Source organism: Diceros bicornis, chromosome 19, assembly GCF_020826845.1.
Source record: "Diceros bicornis minor isolate mBicDic1 chromosome 19, mDicBic1.mat.cur, whole genome shotgun sequence".
In the NCBI taxonomy this organism is placed as follows: Eukaryota; Metazoa; Chordata; class Mammalia; order Perissodactyla; family Rhinocerotidae; genus Diceros; species Diceros bicornis.
The window spans coordinates 25507833-25520973 of NC_080758.1; the positions used below are offsets into that span (position 1 = coordinate 25507833).

At 45.0% G+C, this 13141-nt stretch overlaps 1 pseudogene; it reads right to left on the reverse strand.

The window, feature by feature from the left end:
* The window catches only part of LOC131418181 (agouti-signaling protein-like), a 57254-nt pseudogene that overhangs the window by 44011 nt on the left and 102 nt on the right, over positions 1-13141 (reverse strand).

Genomic DNA, 13141 nt, shown 5'->3' on the forward strand with positions numbered 1-13141 from the left:
TCTCATCCTTGCCTTTGTCTGGGCAGCCTCAACACTATTAGAGAAAGAACAAGGCACAAGAGGTGGCCTCATTGACATCAGCAAGAGTTGACAGCTTACAAAAGGGGGAAGATAAGTAAATTATAACCCACACAGAATTCAGGAAGTCCTGCAATGTGGGGACATCTAGCGTAGGAACAAACAACTCAGTGGATGCCATGCAAATAATAATGACAACCAACGTTCATCGGGATGATCCTGGACCATTGAGAAAACTTTAAGTCAGAGATTAGACTGGCATGACGACTGAAGTGGGCCAGGGGTGGGGACATTTGTTGGCCTGAAAAGCTTATGCATCATCTAAAGAAATCCGCTAACATCCAGCTTGCCCACCCACTGCTATATGACAATGTAGGCTCGGTTGCCAGATCTGATAATTTTTTTAGGAGGAGGCTAGAAATATGGATTTCCATGTGAACTCCTCCGATTTAAAAAAATTGGCAACTAATTCAAAACATCAGAGAACATCAGCTACAGGGCAAACAGCCCAAAGACTACCATGTTCTAACCTCTGCTCAAATCCATGTGTCATCCATTCCAGCACACAAACCTTGACCAGGCAGCTGTCCTGGTCCAGGCCTGGAGCTGGATGCTGGGATGCAGAGATGCCCAAGGTTTGGTGGCTGCCCCGGAGGAGTTCACGGCCTTCTGAGCTTTCAGTCCTCTGTGAAGAATGAAGGGGCACGTATAACACATTTTGCAAAGCTCTCTGCCAAAAACAAAACCAGGGCTGGCCCCGTGGCTTAGCGGTTAAGTGCGTGCACTCCGCTACTGGCGGCCCGGGTTCGGATCCCGGGCGCGCACCGACACACCGCTTCTCCGGCCATGCCGAGGCCGCGTCCCACATATGGCAACTGGAATGTGCAACTATGACATACAACTATCTACTGGGGCTTTGAGGGGGAAAAAAAAGGAGGAGGATTGGCAATAGATGTTAGCTCAGAGCCGGTCTTCCTCAGCAAAAAGAGGAGGATTAGCGTGGATGTTAGCTCAGGGCTGATCTTCCTCACACACACACCAAAAACCAAACCGGGTAGTCCCTAAGGGCACACTACTTGGAAGTTCTTCTTGGGCAGAACGGCAGCATGTTGGGTTGAGGAGGCATCAGGGTACTTAGATGAGTTTGGAGGGAGTAGGAAGGTGATGCTACGTTGGTGCACCTGTCAGTGTCCCCTTCAGTGCCAGAGGGAGAGAAAGGGGGGCTGTATATGTGTGGGAAGCAGAAGCGATCACAGCCAAAGGAGCAGAGCCCTGGGGCCATGAGCCTATACCCTGGAGACAGGCAGAGCTGGGTTTAGACCCTGACTCTGCAGCTTACCAGCTGGGTCTTCCTGACTCTCAGTTTCCTTATCTATAAAATGCAGTAACTAATGATTTCTATCCCATAGGCTTGTTGAGGGGGTTAAACAGGATACTCTACACAGAGCGTTTGAAACAGTTGATGATGTTAGCTACTGTTTTTCCCCCCACTTTTTTACTCTGCCATGACTTTGCAAATATCTTTCCCACCTGGTCAGGTCTCTTTCTGCTTTCTCTACCTGGCTTTTTCTGAAGACCCAGGTGGGCACCTCTTCCTGTGAGAAACCCCCACAGCCCCCAGGCTGGTGTGTCATCCCCTCCCTCCACTCTGGACGTTCCGCTCAGACCTGCCCTGGCACGACGATCTGTGTGGTGGTCGTTGGGGAGTCTTTCTCCCCCACTGCTAGGAAGTTCTTTGAGGGCAGGCGCCAGGTCCGACTCATCTGTATTCCCCAGTAGCCTGCCCCTGAGTGGGCAGCCAGCAATGTTTGTGGAATGAATGGAAGGGAAGAGGAAGGGAGGGGTGTCCCAAACAGCTCACAGATCACTGGCTGAACCTCAGGCTCCAGTGCTCTGGCTGTTAAAGCACAAGTCAAGGGCCAATCCTTGTCTAATACCTAACAGAGTGTGTGTGAGTGTGTCTGAATACGTGTATGTGAGAGTGTGTGAATGTGTGTACCTGTGTATGAGTGTGAATATGTGTGTGTGTGTATTTGTATGTGACGGTCGGGAAAATGTATGTATAAATGAATATGTGTGTGAGGGTTTCTATGACTGTATTCATGTGTAAACACACACACATTCACTAAGATGGAGCTCCAGGGCAGCAGGGTCTCTGCCCTGTTCCTTCCCATCTAGCATCTAACACTCTGTGGTGAATGGAGGGGTTGGGGGGGCCGCTGGGGAAGGGGGTGGTGCAGGTATAGGGGAGAGTGTGATGGGAAAGCAGAGTAGCCCAGTGCTTACCAGCAGGGGTTCTAGAGTCAACATCATTGGTGCTTCCTAACTTTGGGCCAATCAACCACTATAAGCCTCCCTTTATCCCATCTGTAAGATGGGTATAATTGCAGCATCTTCCTTATAGGGTGGAACATAGGAAGTACTCAATAAATGTCAACTAGTCATTTATTGATGACAAATGTCAAATAATGTCAACTAGTATCATTACACTGTGTCACTATCAACGCTCAGAGCAGATGCTTCCATTATCTAAAGGCCCGCAAAACAAGTCAAAAGACTTCTCATTAGCCATGTCCGTCAAACTTTTCTGAGCCTCAGTTTCTTCAACGATAGGGAGCAGTAAACTGCATTTTGCCTGTCTCGCAGGGAGGCTGGAGGGTATACCTGACATGCGATCATAGGCAAGCTGAAGTCAAAGCCAGGAGCAGGGTGCCCTCTCCTGGCAGTATGGGGTAAAGGATGGCTCTCGCGTGAAAGAGGCTGATCTCCCAGCAAATGGAGCCGGGCAGAGGGGCAGGGGGCTGGGGAGGAGACTTGTCCAGCCCCCAGCATGAGCTGCCTCCTCCCCCTTTGTCTGCTGAACTCCTCCTCCCTCAGATCTCGTTTCAGGAAGTCTTTCCTGACCCTTCGCTAGATTGGACCTGGCACCCCTGTGACGCGTTCTCAGAGCATCCCGTGTTCATTTTGCATTTCCCTGTGGGATTATTCAGGCGATGTCTCTCTCTCCGCGAGGGAAGGGATCATCTGAGAAATGAAAGGGAGTGCAGCGTCCCAGACTGTTGTATCCCTAGGGTCCCTGGACTAGGCTCTCAGCAAATGTTAGAATGAAAGGATCGTGGAAGCCCCGACTCAAGTGCGAATTGACCCAAGAGGACACCTAGCCCCCTTGGGGAAGGCTCCAGCATCAATCGGGGACATTAGAGACTCAGATTCGGGGAGCTCTTGACGCCCCAACCCAAGGACAGCCAGATCTGTGGGGCCAAGAGATGCCACAACGTGGGCGCCTGGGCAGACATCTGGGAGCATTAATTCACCCCACAAATATGGGGTGCCTCTGTGTGCCAGGCACCGAGCTGTACATTGGGAATACAGCAGCAGGCAAACCACACTCGTCCTGACCCTCTGGAAGGAGTGGGACAGTCAGACACATAATCAGACCATTTTGACATAATGATATATAATCGAACACACCCCCTGCCCCCCCCCCGCCACTTTACAGGTGGAAAGACTGAGGCTCAGAGAGGGCACCCAGCTAGTGAGGAACATTCTTTTGTATTCTATGAGTCTGGACAGCTCCTCCGAGGGGAGAAGTGTGTGAGTGGGGGGTGCAGCCAGCTCCGGGACTCTCGTAGGCCCCCTCAGCACCCACAACTGAGCAGTCTGGGAAGAGAAGGATGGGGGCAGGGGTGTTCCAAGCTCTCTAAGAAATCCCGCCACCTCTGTACTGCCCCGCCCAGCAGTGATATCAAGGTGGACCCAATGGATAGTTACAAATCCGAGTGGCCCTGAGGGAGGGGCGTGGACAGAGTTGGGGAGGGGGAGGAGACACCTGATTGGGGTGGAGCGGGGGCGGGGTGGTCTCCCCAGAACTGTATTATTCTGTCTCATCTCCACCAGCGGGCGTCCGCAGCGTCTGGACCCCATTCCCCCATCTCGCAGCCTCTCAATTAATCCCGAGTCTGAGCTCGGGAAGCCGGAGCGAGGGCAATCTAGAGGGCCCTGGGGCCAATGGGCGGGCTCCTTCCCTCTCCGCCCCTCTCCGCCCTCCACACTGGGGACCTAGGAGTCAGCAAAAGCAAACGCCGACAGGGCAGGTCTAAAGGGCGGGCGGTGCGGCCGCAGGGCCTGGGCTGTCTCTGCCGATTGCTTCCCGCGCCCCTGGCTTCAGAGCCCGCCGCTGGCGCCTGGGCTGGGAGAGGGCGTGTCTGACGGTTATTGGTCCGCAGTGGCCTTCAGCGGAGTGGGCGGGCGACCCCCGGGGAAGCGCTGTTAGCAGTTGCTTGTGTATCCAGCCTGATACATGTTTTTTTCGCGTATATAGGCAAATACCTGTTTGTGTGTTTTTCCTTTTACACAAATAATAACATACTAGACACACTGTTCTGCACGTTGCTTTTTTCCTTCACTTAACATTTTAATCTTGACGATCCATCGTTCCATATCAACAGGTAAACATCTTTTTTAAATGGTGCCAGCCTCAGTGTCCACCGCGTGGACTTCACCGTTATTAATTTAACAAGTCTCCTACTGAAGGACGTTTAGACTGTTTCCAATCTTTTGCTCTTAACGTTATGTCACTCACGTGTGCTTACATCTGTGGGACAAGTTACTAGAAGCGGGACTGCTTGGTCAAAGGGCATGTGAGTTTGTAAACTTGTTAGCTATTACCAGAGTTTTGCCCATGAAAGTTGGACTAATGTACAATCCCAAAAGCAATGTATTAGGGGGGCCGCTTCCCTACAGCCTCACCAACAGATAACCAATAGTTATCACACCTTTCAATTTTTATCAGTCTGATAGTAAATTTAAAAAGAAAATTGGTCACTCCTCCAAACCACATGGGGAGCCTGGACTCCACCCCCACCTGGCACTAACAAGGAATCCCTTCCCCTTATTGGTGTTTTTTTTTTTTTTTATGAGGAAAATTAGCCCTGAGCTAACATCCGTTGCCAATCCTCCTCTTTTTGCTGAGGAAGATTGGTCCTGGGCTAACATCTGTGCCCATCTTCCTCTACTTTATATGGGACGCCACCACAGCATGGCCTGACAAGCCGTGTGTTGGTCTGCACCTGGGATTCTTGGTGTTTTTTAATTGTTTCTTTTCCATTATATGGAATGGAATGATAATAGGGTCAGTCCACCAAGAAGACAAAGCAATCCTAAATGCATATGCACGAAACAACAGAGCTGCAAAATATGTGAAGCAAACTGATGGAACTGAAAGGAGAAATAGACAAATACATAATTACACTTGGAGACTTCAACACACCTGTCAACAACCGATAGAACAACTAGACTGAAAATCAACAAGGATATAGAACTTCAACGGCATCATCAACCAAAGTATCTAATTGACACATATAGAATACTCCACCCAGCACAGGCAGAATACATATTCGTTTCGAGTGCCCAAAGACCATATACCGTGACTGACCACTTCCTGGGCCATAAAACAAATCTCACCAAATTTAAAAGAACTGAAATCATACAGAGTGTCTTCTCTGATCACAATGAATCAAGTTTAGAAATCAATATCAGAAAGACAACAAGAAAATATCCAAACACTTGGTAAATAAACAACATTTTTAAATAGTCCTTAAGTCAAAGAGAGAGTCTCAAAGGAAATAAGAAAATACATTGAACTGAATGAAAATAAAAGTATAACATAAAAAATTTGTCAATAACCTATTGACATCTCAAGAGCACAGAAAAAGCAGAGCAAAATAAACCCAAAACAAGCAGAAGGAAGAAAATAATAAAGAGCAGAAATCAACGAGTTGAAAACAGAAAAGTGGTGAGAAATTCAATGAACCCAAGACTCAGTTCTTTGAAAAGATTAATAAAACCAACAAACCCCTAGGAAGACTGACAAAGAAAAAAGAGAGAAAAGATACGAATTACCAGTATCAGGAATGAAAGAGGGCTAGTACTACAGACCATACAGACATCGAGAGCATAATAAGGGACTATACTACAAACAACTCTACACATACAAATTTGACAACTTCAACAAAATAGTCCACTCTTCAAAATAGACAAACTACCACAACTCATTCAAGGTAAAAGTGATCATTTGAATAGCCCTATAACTATAAAGGAAATTGAATTCATAATTTAAGACTCTCAAGAAATGAATGTCCAGGCCCAGAGAGTTTCATTGGAGAATTCTACCAAAGTAGTAGAGAAGAATTAACACCAATTCTACACAATCTCTTCCAGAAAATAGAAGAGAAGGAAACACTTCTTAATTCATGTTACGAAGCTAGTATTATCCCGATACCCAAACCAGACAGACAGTACAAAGAAAGAACTACAGCCCAATATTCCTCATGAATATAGATGCAAAACTCCTTAACAAAGTATTAGCAAACGGAATTCAGCAATAATAAAGAGAATTGTACACTATGATGAAGTGGGGCTTATTCCGAGGATGCAAAGCTGGTTTAATATTTTAAAACCAGTCGGTGTAATCCACTATATGTACAGTCTAAAGAAGAAAAACCTCATGACATCAGAAAAAGCACATGACAAAATTCAACATCTGTTCATGATTTTTCAAAAATATTAGAAAAATAGGAGTAGAAGGAAACTTTCTCAAGTTGATAAAGGCATCTAAAAAAATGTACGGCTTACCATGCTTAATGTTAAGTATGTTATTGACATGGAGAGAAACTTGGATTCTTGGGGGTAGGAAGCAGACGAGGTAACTGTGTTAAATCTACACGAGCAGGAGTGCCGACAGCTCCAAGAAGCCACGCTTTACATTCACACCAGAACTTGATTGGAACACAGAAAAACCCTAACAACCAAGAGACCCTATCATGTCTGTCTTTCTCATGGTACTTACTCTGTACTAGCCAACAGGCTGAAAATGATTAAGAGAAGGAAAAGGAAAGACAGAGAAATCCATAGTTCCTTTTCCTTTCCATACTCTCTTACTCATTATTAAGCTGAAGGTAGAGAAAACGAGATAAAGCTGGTTTCATGCAGTGTTTCCTCTTTCTGGTTAGAACAAAACACATATACATGTACAAGCTATGAAATACAAATTGTGTAATTTTGGTATGAATATGAATTAGATGCTCTTATATTTACCTTTAAAAATGGCATCATACCGGGGCTGGCTGGGTGGCGCAAGCGATTAAGTGCGCGCGCTCCTCTGCGGTGGCCCAGAGTTCCCAGGCCCGGATCCTGGGCGCGCACCGACGCACTGCTTGTCAAGCCATGCTGTGGTGGCGTCCCAGATAAAGTAGAGGAAGATGGGCACGGATGTTAGCTCTGGGCCAATCTTCCTCAGCAAAAAGTGGAGGATTGGCATCAGATGTTAGCTCAGGGCTGATCTTCCTCACAAACAAACAAACAAGATGGCATTGTACCATATAAAGATGACCGGTAAAACTTAAATTTTTAATTTTTCTTTACTTAGAGTGACACTAAGTACCAAAAAAAACACCATGACAAGTCAAGAGAGAGACTGTGGAAGAAAAGGAAAAGTTTTATAGTTTAGTACATTTAATGGCACTTTTTCCCCCTGCTTCTTGAACAAGGGTCCTGCATTTTAATTTTGTATTGGACCCTGCAATTTATGTAGCCAGGCCTGGGCACAGAGACACTTTTCATACAATTCCTTAGATGGTTCTAGGGTGGGATTGAGCAACCCAGAGCGGTGGCCGGCTCAGTAACGCAGCTTCTCATTTGCTCTCCTTTCTCTGCTCTGCCTCCTTGTCCGCCCTCAGCCTGGCTCCCTGGATCACACACCCCAGAGGACTTACACTTAATCCTCTGTTCCAAGTTCTACTTTCTGTGAAACTTGGGCTAAGACAGGTGCATTTGTTTTCTTTTCTTTATTTTCCAACTTCTATATTAGATTGAAAAAAAAATTTAATGTCAAAAAGCTAAAATGTAACTCTATTCATTCAATCAATCAATTATACCACAAATTAAACATCCACTATGTGCCAGAATGATTATCTTAGGAGCCCAAGCGGCCAAAGTGGGGCTGACAATATTGCTGCAGTGGGAAATAGTGTCTCAGGTTGGGAGGGACTTCAGAAGACACTGAGGGCCCCTCTCTCCCCCACTGAGTCACAGAAAAAGAATAATGAAGCTACACTTTTGCACACCTGCTTTTGTGGTTTGTGAAATTTGTACACTCTATAGCTTGTCATGCAAAGGGCCAGGAAATACTTTTCAAGCAGAGGGAATAGCATGTGCAAAGGCCCTTTTGGCATGACAAACAAATCTTCATCTGAAAATCTCTTGTTCATTTGTTTGTTATTTTCCACCCCCACCCCCCTACTAGAATGCAACTCCCTGAGGGCAGGGACTGTGTCTGGCTTGATCACAGCTGCATTCTCAGAAGCTAGCTCAGCGCCTGGCAGAAAGTAGAACTCCATCAATACTTGCTGAATGAATGAATGAATAAACGAATGACTTCAACTTCTGGTTTTATTAATATTTTTATGATTATTATTTTTATTAGCCAGGGCCTTGCTGGATCCTGGGGCTAAAGAGAGAATGCCCCCCAAAGATGGTATAAAGCAACGTGGGGAGTACAGGGCTAGAGCTTCACTAGAGGTTTTATGCGAGCACAGGTGGGGGATCTAATCTGGCCGGGGAGGTCAAGGAAGGGCTGGGCCGTAAAGGACAAGTGGGGCTTTGATAGGAGACCAGTCGGGGAGCATCCGGGCAGAGACAGGCGAGAGTATCAAGGCCAGAAAGAACATAGTGGGTCTGAGAGAACCATCTGGAAGTTTTGAGTTGCTGTAATGTGAACTGTGATGCTGTTGGGGGCAAAGAGACAAGGTGAGGTGGATAAGCAGGGATCACACAAAGGAGGGCGTTGAAGGCCAGACTAAGGTACTTGGACCTTCTCTTGAGGCCAACAGTCTCCAAAAGTCTTGTTCAAATGAACTTAATATACATAGATTAGCACATATGCCCTTAGCTGATATCTCAAGGCACAATATAGACTTAGGATGAGATTCGTCATTAATGATAAGAGCATATAAATTCACATTTCAAAGTGTCTTTTTGATCAATGTTTTTTCTCAAATTTTATTACATTCCTTACTCCATGGCTGATATGGACAGGAGTTCATATGAGGAGGAGGAGACCTGTCAGCGTTGCCCTTTTCTATTTTTTTTTTGGTGCTGTAATTTCAGCATTATCTGGAATTTGCAAGTTATTTAAAGGAATATTTTAAAGCCACTTGTCTATGTTGTGGGGTTAGTATATGAAACCTTAGTAACATGATCCTCATGTTCACTGCACCTGACAGAGGTACACGCTATACACCACAATGTATTGCAGAATGCTGGCGGGGAGAGAGGGCCCTGCTGTCCACCCCTCCCAGGTGTGGCCCCCCCTTCCCTCAGGAAGTCTCTGCTACCTCACGTGACACTGACCCTCAGACACAGGTCAGATACACAAACCAGATGAGGGTACTGGCGTCAATTCATTTACTAATATTAGAAGAACTTATTTCCCTTTCCACTTTTAAGATAAAAAATGAATAGAAATAGAAGATCTAGTATTTTTCTACTATACCTCAATGGACGGTCTTGTCATTAGGCTGGTAAGTGTACACTCCACTTTATAGACCACTGCTTTAGGCAATGGGAATCCAATGAATAGTTTTAAGCTGGGGGAAGAGATGGGCATATCTGTGTTTTCATAAGATCACTCTGGCTATAGGGTGGAGGGTAGAGGCGACATGGCTAGGCTGGATGCTTGGAGACCAGTGAAGAGGCTGGTGCACTGGGCGGGAGATGATGAAGCATGGAATTAGGCTATTGGCCGTGGGGTGGAGAGGAGGGGATGGATTTAAGAGCCCTATCAATGATAAAATGGGCAGTTGCTGGGTGGAGGGAGGTGCCAGCCAACCAATTTGATGAAGGACACAAAAGGTAGTGGAATAAGATAAAGGCGCACAGATCCACCTCTTCGATTTACCATTTTACGAGAAGTCTAGCCAGTGAAGTAGGGCAAGAAAAAAAAAAGAAAAGACAAAACAAAACAGTGTCAGGATTGGAAAAGAAACAAAATTGTCATTACTTACAGATGATATGATTGTGTACATAGTCAACACAAAGAATTGATAAGCAAGTAAGAGGTCACCAAGGCTGCTAAATAGAAGATCAATTTACTAAAAGCAATTCATTTCTATACATCTGCCACAAATATCTAAAAAATAAAAATTGAAAAAGATAAATTAAAAATAACATTAAAAACACCCAGGAATAAATTGAACAAATATTTTCAGAAAAATATAGAACTTTATGGAAAGACACTAAAGAAGATCTAAATAAATTAATAAATATATATATACATATATCATGTTAATGGATTGGAATACTCAATGACATAAAAATGTTAATTCTCTCCCAAAATAATTTATAGATTAATACAATTTCACTAAAAATACCAAAAAGCTTTATCTCCCTAGAACTTGGCAAGGTGATTTCAAAATTCTTTGGATGTGCAAATGTCTAAGACAGCCAAGACACTCTTGAAGACAAACAAGATGGGGGGACGTCTCCTACCAGATATCAAGATTTATTATAAAGCTCTAGTAATTTCGACAGTGTAGGGTTGGTGTAGAACAATGCATCAATATAGAGAGTGCAGAAACGGATCCGTGTATTTAACCTCTGACAGAGACGGCACTATAGGTCACTGACAACCTATGACACTTAATCTATGACAGAGATGGCACTCTAGGTCACTGGGGGAAGGATGCACTATTCAATAAGTGGTGCTGGGACAACTCCTTATCCTTATGGGAAAAAAATTAAATAGAATTCCTACTTCACGTCATATACATATTTGAGTTATAGAACCTTGGGAAGACAATATAGGAGAAATTCTTGACAATCTTGGGAAATACAGACATTCTACAACAAGACAAAAGCTCCCACTAACTCTAAGGGAAAAGATTGATAAATTGGACTACATTAAATCTAAGAATTTCTATTTATCACAAAACAACATACAGAGAATGAGAAGATAAACCACAAACCTGGAGAAGATACTTGCCACACATATAATTAGCAAATCTATATCCAGAATATATAAAGAATTCCTATTAATTGAAAAGAAAAAACAAACCACCTATTTTTAAATGAGCAAAGACACAAATGGTACTTTTACAGAGAAAGAAGCCTATATGGGTTATAATAACAATATGAATAGATGCTCAATCTCATTAGTAGTCAAAGAAATGCAAATTTATTTTTTTTTAAAGTTTTTAATTTATTTTTTTTTCCCCCAAAGCCCCAGTAGATAGTTGTATGTCATAGTTGCACATCCTTCTAGTTGCTGTATGTGGGACGTGGCCTCAGCATGGCCAGAGAAGCGGTGCGCCCGGTGCGCGCCCGGGTCCGAACCCAGGCCGCCAGCAGCGGAGGTCGCACACTTAACCGCTAAGCCACAGGGCCAGCCCAAAGAAATGCAAATTTAAACCACAATGAGATATAATTTCATACCTGCCAGATTGGCAAAAAAATGAAAATTTGATAATAGGAAGTGCTGCCAAGGGCACAGAACAAGAAGTTTTACCCACTGTTGGTGGGAGTATAGACTGATGCAACCACTTTGGGAAACAGTTTCTTATTACCTAGTTAAGTTGGACATGAGCATATCTGTTCAACCAACTTGACTCCTAGATATATATATCTATATCTGTACATACACACAAGAATATTAGAGCAGTATTCTTCATAGTAGCAAAAAATTGAAACAACCCAACATCCATCAACAATAGAATGAAAAAATAAGTGGTTTATACAGAAATGAAAATAAATAAACCACAGCTACAGCATCTACACGAATGTCTCTCAAAAGCAGTGGTGAAAGAGAAAAGCAAGTTGCAGAAGAATATATACAGTGTGATTTCATTTATACAAAGGCAAAAACAGTCAAAACGAAACAACATATTGTTTAGGGATAGTCTCATAGGTATTAAAACCAATTAAGAAAGGGAAAGCAACGGTTAAGACAAAATTCACTGTAGCAGTAACTCCAGGGATGGGGAGAAGGGGCCCGTGATTGAGAGGGGAGGCGGGTGGCTTCCGGGGTAAGGCAGTGTTTTATTCTACGGACACATGGATCAGCTGGACATAAGTGGTCACAACCGCCATAAGTGTGGGTGAGATGGCCCAGGAAGACAGAGCAGAGGAAAAAGGAACACCAACCCTTGAAGGCGCTAGAGAAGGAGGAGGAAGTTACGAAGGTCAGAGAAGCAGCCATGTGAACAGTGGGAGGAGAGTCAGGATAGCGCAAGACTAGGGCACACTGCGTGCAGCAGAGCAGGGAGGGGGGTTGGGACGCAGGCTGAGGCACATGCGCTGGATTCAGCCAAGTTCCCTGATGACCTTGGCTAGATCAGTCTCAGCGGAGACCTGGGGGTGGAGGCCACACAGCTGAGGACTGAGTGGGAGGTGAAACAGTGCAGGGCTAGAATGGGACAACTGAAAAAGTACAAGTACGAGAAGGGGAGGAATGAGATGGGATAGCAGCTGGGTGGAGGTTGGGGGAAGGATTCCTTGAGAGATGTTAAAGGGTGTTCGGGTGGCCAATTAAAAATACAAGGAGATACATTTTCACATCCATCAGTTTAGCAAAAACTAGTGTCAGACTGACAAGTGGTGACAGGGATGTGGAGCAACAGGCCTTCTCAAACACTGCTAGTGGGAGGGTCAGTAAAGCTACCTTGGAAAGCAATTTGGCAATATCTAGGAAAGTTAAAAAATGTGCCTTCAGCCCAGAAATCTGTGTGATAGGTATCACTCGGCCCGTTTTGCAGATGAGGAAATTGAGGCTCAGGCAAGTGAACTGGTTGGAATTTCAGTTCCACTCGGTTTTGACATCGGATTCACTGGCTGAACAAGTGAAAGAAAGAACGGCCGCGGGTTCGCTCTCAGGCCTAGGGCGAGCTCCGGTCGCGACCCGGAGCTGAAGGTCGGAGGAAGGTACAAGATAAAGTCGGCTCACTTCTCATCAGGAATCAAAGACCGTTCCGGCCCCGCCCCCGTGCGTTGGCCCCGCCCCGGACGGCTCAGCTCCCCGGGACTCCTGAATATGCAAAACGGAGGGAGGTATTTAAAGGCGCGGGCGCCACGC